Genomic DNA, 9,268 nt, shown 5'->3' with positions numbered 1-9,268 from the left:
TTTAAAATGAGAAAAATCGGTGGCGTTGGAAAGATAATTCAATGGTCTTTCTTACGAGATCTTGTATCACACCTAACTCATCCTGTGCTAGGAGTTATGATCGTTTGAAGTTGACCCAAAACTCATTCTTAGCTTAACTTGCCAAATTTCAGATTTTGCTATTTCCAATTTAGTTCTTTTTGGAACTCAAGGTGATACATCTAGTGACCTTAACACTCAAGAAATTTTAAATTCCTCGGTAAAATCCTACTCACAATGAAGGAAGGTTCGAGTCTTAGCTCAAAAAATTTCCGGGGTGTTACATCAATTAAGTGGTTAAATTCGTATTTAGTTTGGAAACTTAAGTGCCATACAAGTTTTAAATCTTTTACATGACCGCCTCATTGGAGAAATTTCAAACACATTCTTCAATTCGTATGAAATTGAATGCATTTATCTCCTACAATAATTTAAGATGCCCGATTTGGAACATTCTTTTAACTTTAAATGGTAAAATACAGCATGAGTCACAATAGCTTTAATAGTTATTTCTTAGCATAAAGATCACTTAAGTACATTTGATGAGAGCAACTTTTTCCTTTGTGGACTATGATTGCAATTTGCATATTAGTTATAATAGTACTCAATTGGAAAATTCTTTCCACTAAACTAATGAACTAAAGAAAACTTTGATGCTTCTTTAGGTATTCCTGCTGGATCTGTTCAATCTGTACACAATAAATAAAGAGGAATTCCTGCTGGATCCAGCTCCCCGAAACCTCGAAAACTGCCAACCCTCTCTTTTGTCAAGCAAAAAGCAGGAATTCGATGAGAGAACCTGAGATGCTGGGATATATATGTTTTCACTACTCTGTCAGCCTCATCTTCTTCTTCAATGTGAGCCTTGTGGACAGACTTGACGCCTTTAGCCCACTCAAAGAACTTCATGTTTACATAATTATCAGAAACATCCACAATTTCACCAATCTCATATTCGAAATCTTATAGATTATTACCTTTCAGTTGAGTACTCTGTTTGCAACAATTTTTTAAAGTGACAGAAAATAAATTGCAATCACAAAAAAATAAGATGAAACATAACTTTATTGATAAAGATTGCGGGTACAATTTTGTTCCTCCCTTGATTCTACTCTCTTAAGATTTATCCATGATTCGAGGGGAGATAGTGGCGTATTTCTCGAGGAGGATTTAGATTTGACCTCTATATGAATATTCTATGAATTTGTGGAATATTTGAGATGCATTTTAAGATAATTTAGTACCCTTTATATAGTCATAAACTAAGGTTTAGGGTTGAGTAGCCTCCAAGAATTCTAATTGAAACTGAATACACTTTCTAGAGTCCCAATTCGAATTGAACAAATCTTGTAGAGTCCCACAAAATTTCAATGTCTACACACTCCATTTTTTGTATACCGCCCAAACTTCACCTTTCCTAGAGAAGATCTTGTATACTTCCCTCTTCATAGGTTCTACTGCTATTACATGTGAAAAGTTGTTGGTTACTGAATATTTGTTCGACTTACTGTTTCTAAAATTAAACAGCCCACAACCAATTGGCATTGTACTATCATGCCACATGCAATACAAACTCAAGGAGAAAATCTATCTTCTTTATCTACCCATAGTAATAGGGCAAGGCATCTTCATTACTGCATATCGCCCAACATTGACCCAACTGAAACTTGTCTGGTGATCTCTCAGCAGAAAATTTGTAAAACTCTGGTTCAGGAACCTTATTAGGTACTGATGCAACATAGTTTTCTGCAAATTTTTTATAGAATCCATGAGATAAATTGTCGCTCTTTGGTCTATGGATGAAGCAGAAATGCCTACTTGGTCAGTAGGTAAGGCGGAAGGGTCTAGCTCAAAGGATCCTTCAGGAACATCATCCATCTCCATCCTTGTCATCTTCATAGAAGGAATTCTATGAGAGAATCTAAAATATTCATTGCAAGAACTAGAAATGGATCTCCTGCTCGACCGAAAAGACAAGTAAAGCCTTTTGCTTTAACCAAGTATGCAACATGCACACCAATAGAATCAACATAGTTTGACAAGACCTCAATAAACTCATAGTTGAAATTTTTATTGCTCCCTAGATGAGGACACCAGTTCATATCCCAATCTTTAGAGAGGGGCCAAGTTTCTCCTTTCAATGGAAATATCTTTATTCCATCGTAGTTGTTTCCATTCATTGAACATGCCAAATGTGAGACATAGGAAGATCTTCAATGTCTTCTGAGTTTCCTAGTCTGAACCTAGCACAAGAAGCTGGAAATCCCTCAGATAGTCATTTGCTTTCATCTTCATTCAGCGTCTCTGGCTCTAAACATGTTATGCACAATTTAAATGCAGGAGACAAAATCTTCCTAATGAATACATAGAATTTAGGCATGGCATCCAGGGTGTCATAGGAGGTCCATACTTGCCCAAACTTAAAGTAGGACTTGTCCTTGTCAAAATTGCTAAAGTTTGTATCTGCATATTCAAATATTTTCAACTCAGTCATAGTAGAAGGCCCTACATTTGAAGGAAGATCTACACTTCCTTTTGCAGTCTCAGTTCCATCTTTGTGTTCTGGAAGCTCTCTTCAAAGGAAAAATGTTTCACCGCAGAGGAGGAGAGGGATATCCAACCCCCTTAAATCGCTTAGAAGCATCTTCTTCTTCATCATTTAGATAGTTGACACGATGTGTACATCGCGTAGATCTTGCTTGGCTTTCCTTATTAAGACACTAACATTTTTGCCTAAGCAGATAAGCACTTACTACACAATTTTTTCAGTAGATTTTATTGATGTCTTTTTTCAATTTACCATCATCACTTAAGCAATTATGACCTCTTTTTTGTTGCAATCCATCACTAGTCTAGAATGAAAAATAATGTATCATTCACCATAAAGATCAACGTTATACATAAATCAAACTCCAAACCATCAGATAAAGGAACCACACAAAACAAATAATAACTTGTTTGTTTGAGAATGCAAATGAAAGAAGAAAATTCTCAAGTGAAGATTTTTGTATATATAGAAAAATTCTCCAGATTGTGGCAATACATTATGTCTTAATGAATAGGATACAAGAGGATTAGTAGTTTCTCTCATTATTTACAATATATTAATTGATTTAATTTAATGAGTAGGAGTCAAAAAGGATAAATTTTAAATTTTAGTTATTCTGATATTTTTTAAGCATTTTAATTTTGTGAGTAGGTGTTGTGAGGATTAGTAGTTTCTCTCATTATTTAAAATATTTTAATTGATTTAATTTAATGAGTAGGAGTCAAAAAGGATAAATTTTAAATTTTAGTTCTTCTGATATTTTTTAAGCATTTTAATTTTGTGAGTAGGTGTTGTGAGAGTAAAATTGGAATTTTATTTAATTCAATTTGATGAGTAGGAGCCAAGAGGTGTAAATTTTGAAGTTAAGATCTTGTATTTTGTTAAGCATTTAATTGTATGAGTAAGAGCTAGGAGAGTAATATGGAGTTTTATTTAATTTAATTTGATGAGTAGGAGCCAGGACTAAGAGGGTAAATTTTAAATTTTAATTCTAGTGATATTTTCTCAAGTATTTAATTTGATGAATAGGAGCCATGACCAAGGAAGATAAATTTAAATTTAAATTTAATTTAATTTGAAGAGTGGGAGCCAAGAGGTTAAATTTAAATTTAAACTTTAGTGATATTTCCTGAAGTATTTAACTTGATAAGTAGGAGCCAGGACCAAGGAGGGTAATTTAGAATTTTATTTAATTTAATTTGACGAGTAGAAGCAAAGATATTAAGTTTTGAATTTTAGTTCTGGTAATGTTTTCTTAAGAATTAAATTTGATGAGCAGGAGTCAAGAAAGTAAATCTAGACTTTTATTTAATTTAATTTGATGAGTATGCGCCATAAGAGTAAATTTTAAATTTAATTTAATTTAATTTGATGAGTAGGAATAGGGTTAATTTCAAATTTTAAATTCTTGTGATATTTTGTTAATCATTTTATATAGAAAATACGTTCCATATAGACAGTTTTTAGAAATTACATTACTCTTAAATATGAATTAACAATACAAAATTTAATATTATACATGAATAATGAAATTATTTAATAATTAATAAATTTTAAAATTTGTGAAATATTCACATGTAAAATATCACAAATGAGTATTTCAATTAATTAAAAATTAAAGGTTCTTATTAAAATATTATAAGGATTAATATCACAATGTATTGATATTTCAGGAGCTAAGAACAAATATACTATGGAACAATATAAAGTCAAAATGATTTAAAAATAATTTTTGAGTTTTATAAATACTTATTTTACTGTGAATGCAAAACCAAAAATATGAAGGTCCAGATTTGAAAGTAAAATCACTTATACAAATGATCTAAACTGAAAATGTAATAAATTATTGTATATAAAAGGAAAATTAGACTATGATTCTTAAATTTCATAATTGAAACAAATAAGAAGGGATCCAAAATATTCTACTACCATTAGTGGCAAATTACTTATTGTGCATGAATTCCCTCTACGCTCCTACTCATCAAAGTAAATTAAATAAAATTCTAATTTTACTCTCATAACTCCTATTCATCAAATAAATGGTTAAAAAGTATCACATGGACTAAAATTTAATTTTTTTTTTATAAAACTAAAGCAAAATAAGACAAGAAATATAGAGATGAAAGGAATAGAAATAGGGAGACAAGAGAAGAAAGCTTTTCTTATTCTTTCAAGTATTCTTGTTATAAAACTAAAGAAAAATAAGACAACAAATATAGAGATGAAAGCAATAGAAAGAGGAGACAAGAGAAGAAATCTTTACTTATTCTTCTAAGTATTCAATTGGAAATTAAATCTTCAAGTGTGTCCAATATGAACTCTAATGCCTCTATTTATAGTATTACATAGAGGCATACAAAAGGGTAGTTATAAACATGACATTAACCATGAAAGTTATGGAGACGTGACCATGTAAGTTATGGAGGAATATCAACGAGGAAGGTTATTGAGGTTTGGGAGTTACTATACATTATAATGTAATTATACCTTTAAGTTATGGACATCCACAAAAATATATTACAACACTCTCCCTAGAATGTCTGATAATATGCCTCATTAAAACATTCTTAGGAAAAATTATGTAGGAAAAATTTTAGTGAAGTAAAAAGAGTACATATATCTTGTAATACGCGTTGGTTGTTGCCTCATTAAAAACGTTGCCTGGAAAACCCATTGGGGCAAAACCTAAGCCAAGAAAAAAAGAGTGCAACATGTATTTACTCCCTCTGATGAAAACATTACTTGACATCTCGGAGACAATGCATTATAATCTTATATCTCAACTTCTCAAATATTGATGTTGACAATCCTGAGTGAATAATTTTACAAGATTATAGCTTGAACGGGTCTTTTGGACGTCTATCTCACCATTTGGTTGAAGATCATGCGTGAAAAATATTTTTTGTGAAATATGTTTTGTCCGGTCTCCTTTTTTCGTTTCATTCCATCAATCAAGCTATTCATTATTTTCGTATATGGTGGTTGGAATATCCCTTTCCAAAGGAAAATCACATATTTTATTAATATGGAAGGTCATGATTCGAACCAAACCCACTCCCGACTTACTTCATATATCAATATTATTTCTGCGTAATTTTGAAGAAGTGGTTACTAGTGTTTGATTCTTTGAATGCCAAGATATTGTTGTGCTTCCACATGTAAAAAATATCTCATTTACGATCAAGCTTTATGTGGATCAAATAAATATTCTGCATTTACATAATTAAAAAAATTGACTCGGAGATTGATCATATCAATTTTATTGAAACTCGTCCTTTGTTCTCAAAGAAAAACACACATCTTCTATGTGTTGAGTCACTTGTTTTGTTAGTTTCTTGGCATAACTTGAATGATAATATGATGATCTCTTCACATAACTTTCGTTATGTAGATCAAATAATCTTCTAGCTTTTGTATAATCAAGAATCTTTAAGTGCACCAATTGCACTAATACATGATATTTTCTAATCATTCTTATGAGACCGAAAAGATTCTTTCTATGTGTTAAGCAATCTCAGAACCAATGGGTACTTAATAGAATTTCTTTAAGACCTTTTAAATCCTTCAAATAGTTTCATATAACCTTTATCATCTAGTTAGACATAATAACCATTCATTATACATATTTAAGTATTTCATCTATTGTCGGACTGAAGAATACATCTCTATTCAATAATGTCAGAACTTTTGCGAAAACTCTTTATGCCCCGAGGCACAAACCATACTTTATATTTTACGGTTATAATTTCATACAATGATTCATTTGTACCCAACTGACTTTATATCTTTATCTATGAACTATAAGTTCAAAAGCATCACTTTTTCAAAAACATCAGTTTTCTAAGTGAAACAAAGTATACTTGAATAGTGCACTTTATTTGGCCAATCATTTATCTATCCATATTATATGACAGATTTGAATTCAAGATCCTCGTCACCAATTATATCATTAAGTGCTACTTCATAATAAAGATACAGTCGACGGTCATTTGACTCTATTACAATATGACATAAATTACCGAGATCTCTTCATTTTTTGTTGAAATCTTCCTCATGAGGTGTTAATTGATGTTGAGATGGCATGATGACATGACTACTGATGTGTTTTCAGTTTTCAGAAGAGATATCTTGTGTTTTAGTTTTTCAGTTGCGAGTATCCTTGTCTTTAGGCATGTATTTGTTGGTAGACTTAGTTCCTAGTTATTAGGAAGATTATGTTTTGTAGTTACTACATTATTTACTGCAAATTGTTGGGAGTTCCTTCTATTTAAATATCTCTTCCTTCAGCTTTACAAACTACTCTATTTTTTCTTCTTCTGACGTATGTTTTTCTTTAGCTGCTAACACAAACATTTTTCATTATTTTCAGGTAACTAAAACTTTTTCAAGGTATTATGAAGTGTTATGTCATTGTGCTTTTTAAAAACAATTGTCTCCTTATAATGATCATTTTGATAATTTGCTCCTCTACTTCCATAAAGAGTTTTATGCTTGGAATTGGTTGGTCTATCACGCTTTTGGTGTACCATAGACTCTATCCTTCAATGACCATTTATTGAAACATTTGGAGCTTAATTACATTATTGGTCAGTAAATACATTTGGCAAATTATTTGCAATATTTTGCAAATAAATTATTTCTTGAACATCAAGTTCACATTTTTTTAACAAGGATCTAGATAATTCATGCCACACATAATTTTCAGCTGCTAATTATATCCCCCCCCCCCCCTCTACTGTTAGGGAATCTAACATTTACCCCCAACCTCATTTGGGGATTCATCTTTGTGTATGGTAGAGTAATAAAATCAGATGTGCACACATCAAATTTATAGATGAAAATTATTTGGGTCCTAACCCTGAACCAATTGTGATGGGAGAACCTTGTTGGCTTGATGCATACATGTTAAATAAACTCATCTTTTACCAAATTTTATTTGTTTATTTGTTCTCATAATCAAAGGCCTAGTTATAATATGAGGCATACAATTTCTGCTAAACTAACCAGCATTATCAACATCATTTTATACTTTGGAACTATGCTCTTAATTTAACAATTCGAGCAAACAACATTACAAAAGCAATCTGTAAGTTGATAACAAATGTAAATGTGACCATACCATGGATGCATCTATTAAATCATAATAGTAAGTGGTCCACAGGGCAGGTGAATGGGCCCATGTTCATCTTTTTTATATGATCCAAATAATTTCAGGGCATACAATCCCAACCATAGCTGGTACAATGATCATTTTACCTTGAGAAGAAGCAGCTCAAGAGAATTTGTAACATCTCGCAACTTGAAATAGCTAAGAAGAAGCTTAGAACTGGAAATAGTCATTTATGGGAATAAAGAAAAATCTGAAAAATTGTTTTAGTTAGGAAAAATGGGTTTTTGGTCAAATTCAAACGGTCATAACTCCCAGTTCAAGATGAGTTAGGTGTATTTCCAGATATGGTTGGAAAGCTCTTAGAACTACCTTTTCAACGCTGCCAAGTTTGCGCAATTCCCAGTTTGCATGAGTAAGTTAGGCCCTTTGGAAGTTGGTCTGTTGGAATAAGGAAAGTCAAAAACCGGATTTTTAAGGGTAGTTTGGTCTTTTCCTTACCCAACTTAATTAATTCGTTTTTGGTAATATTTTAGGGTCTAAACTGATAGGATTCAGTTTATGCTTTTGAAAAATATAGTTAGGGTTTTTGGAGAAGGAACACAAGAGAAAAGAGAATAAGAAAAAGGAAGATTTGTCGTCTTCGTAAGGAATTGATTGCGGATTTCTTCAAGCATTTTATCCTACAAGGTATGTGAGTCTCTCATAGCATTGGGTTCGTTCATCCACGCGCCAAACATGTTATTTCAGTGTGAATTCGTCCTAAAAGAGTTTGAAAGTTGATGTTTTGATGTGTATTCTTGAAATTGATATTGTTCTTGAGTTGGGCTGAAATTGAGAGGTTTCTAAGATCATCACGTGAAATTATTTAGTGATTTGAGTTAGGTTCCTAGGTACATTTGCTGGGTATCTGTATTTAAAAAGAATTTGGGAAAAAGAACCGAATTTGGGTGAGTAGAGGCTGGAAAACGAAGAAGAAGTTTCATGTGACGAATCTGGGTAGTGGTGGCGCGTCGCGGAGCTGGTCGCCAGAACTGGGAAAAATCACTCTCGTCGCGGACCTGTCACAGAGCGTTTTGCCTCAAAAGTCATTTTCGAAACTAAATTTTAAATGTCTCTCCGTGTCGCGGATCCACCCTCAAATATTGATAGTTTGACATTTTCTCATGTTTACCTATAAAATTCATTCCTAAACATCATGAGATCTTTCCTATCACAAATCACGATAATTGAATCCATAAATTCAATTCAAGGAAAGTTAAGAGTCAAGTCAAGAAAAATCAAGAGTCAATTTAAGAGAAGTTCATAAAGTTTTACAGAAGTCTTTTGCAAACGTTTTAACTTTGTTCTAAGACTTATGTTTCAAGTTGAGCAAAGAGTAAAGAGTTGAGTTCATTTCTCAAAAAGCTATAAGGGAACTAAGTATTCCCAAAGAGTTTATAAATGTTTGTTTTTACATTTGAGCAATAAAAGGGAACACCGATTCCAAGAGAGCTTTTAAGCTAAGTTTTGAGTAATTATCTCAAACCAAAGAAAGAAGTTTGTTTTAAAAACATATCAGCTAAGTATATTATGGGATTATAATTGAGCACCGA

At 32.0% G+C, this 9,268-nt stretch overlaps 1 pseudogene; it reads right to left on the bottom strand.

Annotated features, from left to right (window-relative positions):
- Positions 1–702: 702 nt before the first annotated feature.
- LOC125877500 (uncharacterized) lies at positions 703–7,906 on the bottom strand (annotated as a pseudogene).
- Positions 7,907–9,268: the final 1,362 nt, after the last annotated feature.

This window comes from Solanum stenotomum, chromosome 1 (genome assembly GCF_019186545.1).
Source record: "Solanum stenotomum isolate F172 chromosome 1, ASM1918654v1, whole genome shotgun sequence".
NCBI lineage: Eukaryota > Viridiplantae > Streptophyta > Magnoliopsida > Solanales > Solanaceae > Solanum > Solanum stenotomum.
Note: the sequence above shows the minus strand (reverse complement) of the source record. Positions and strands in the feature narration are given on the sequence as shown.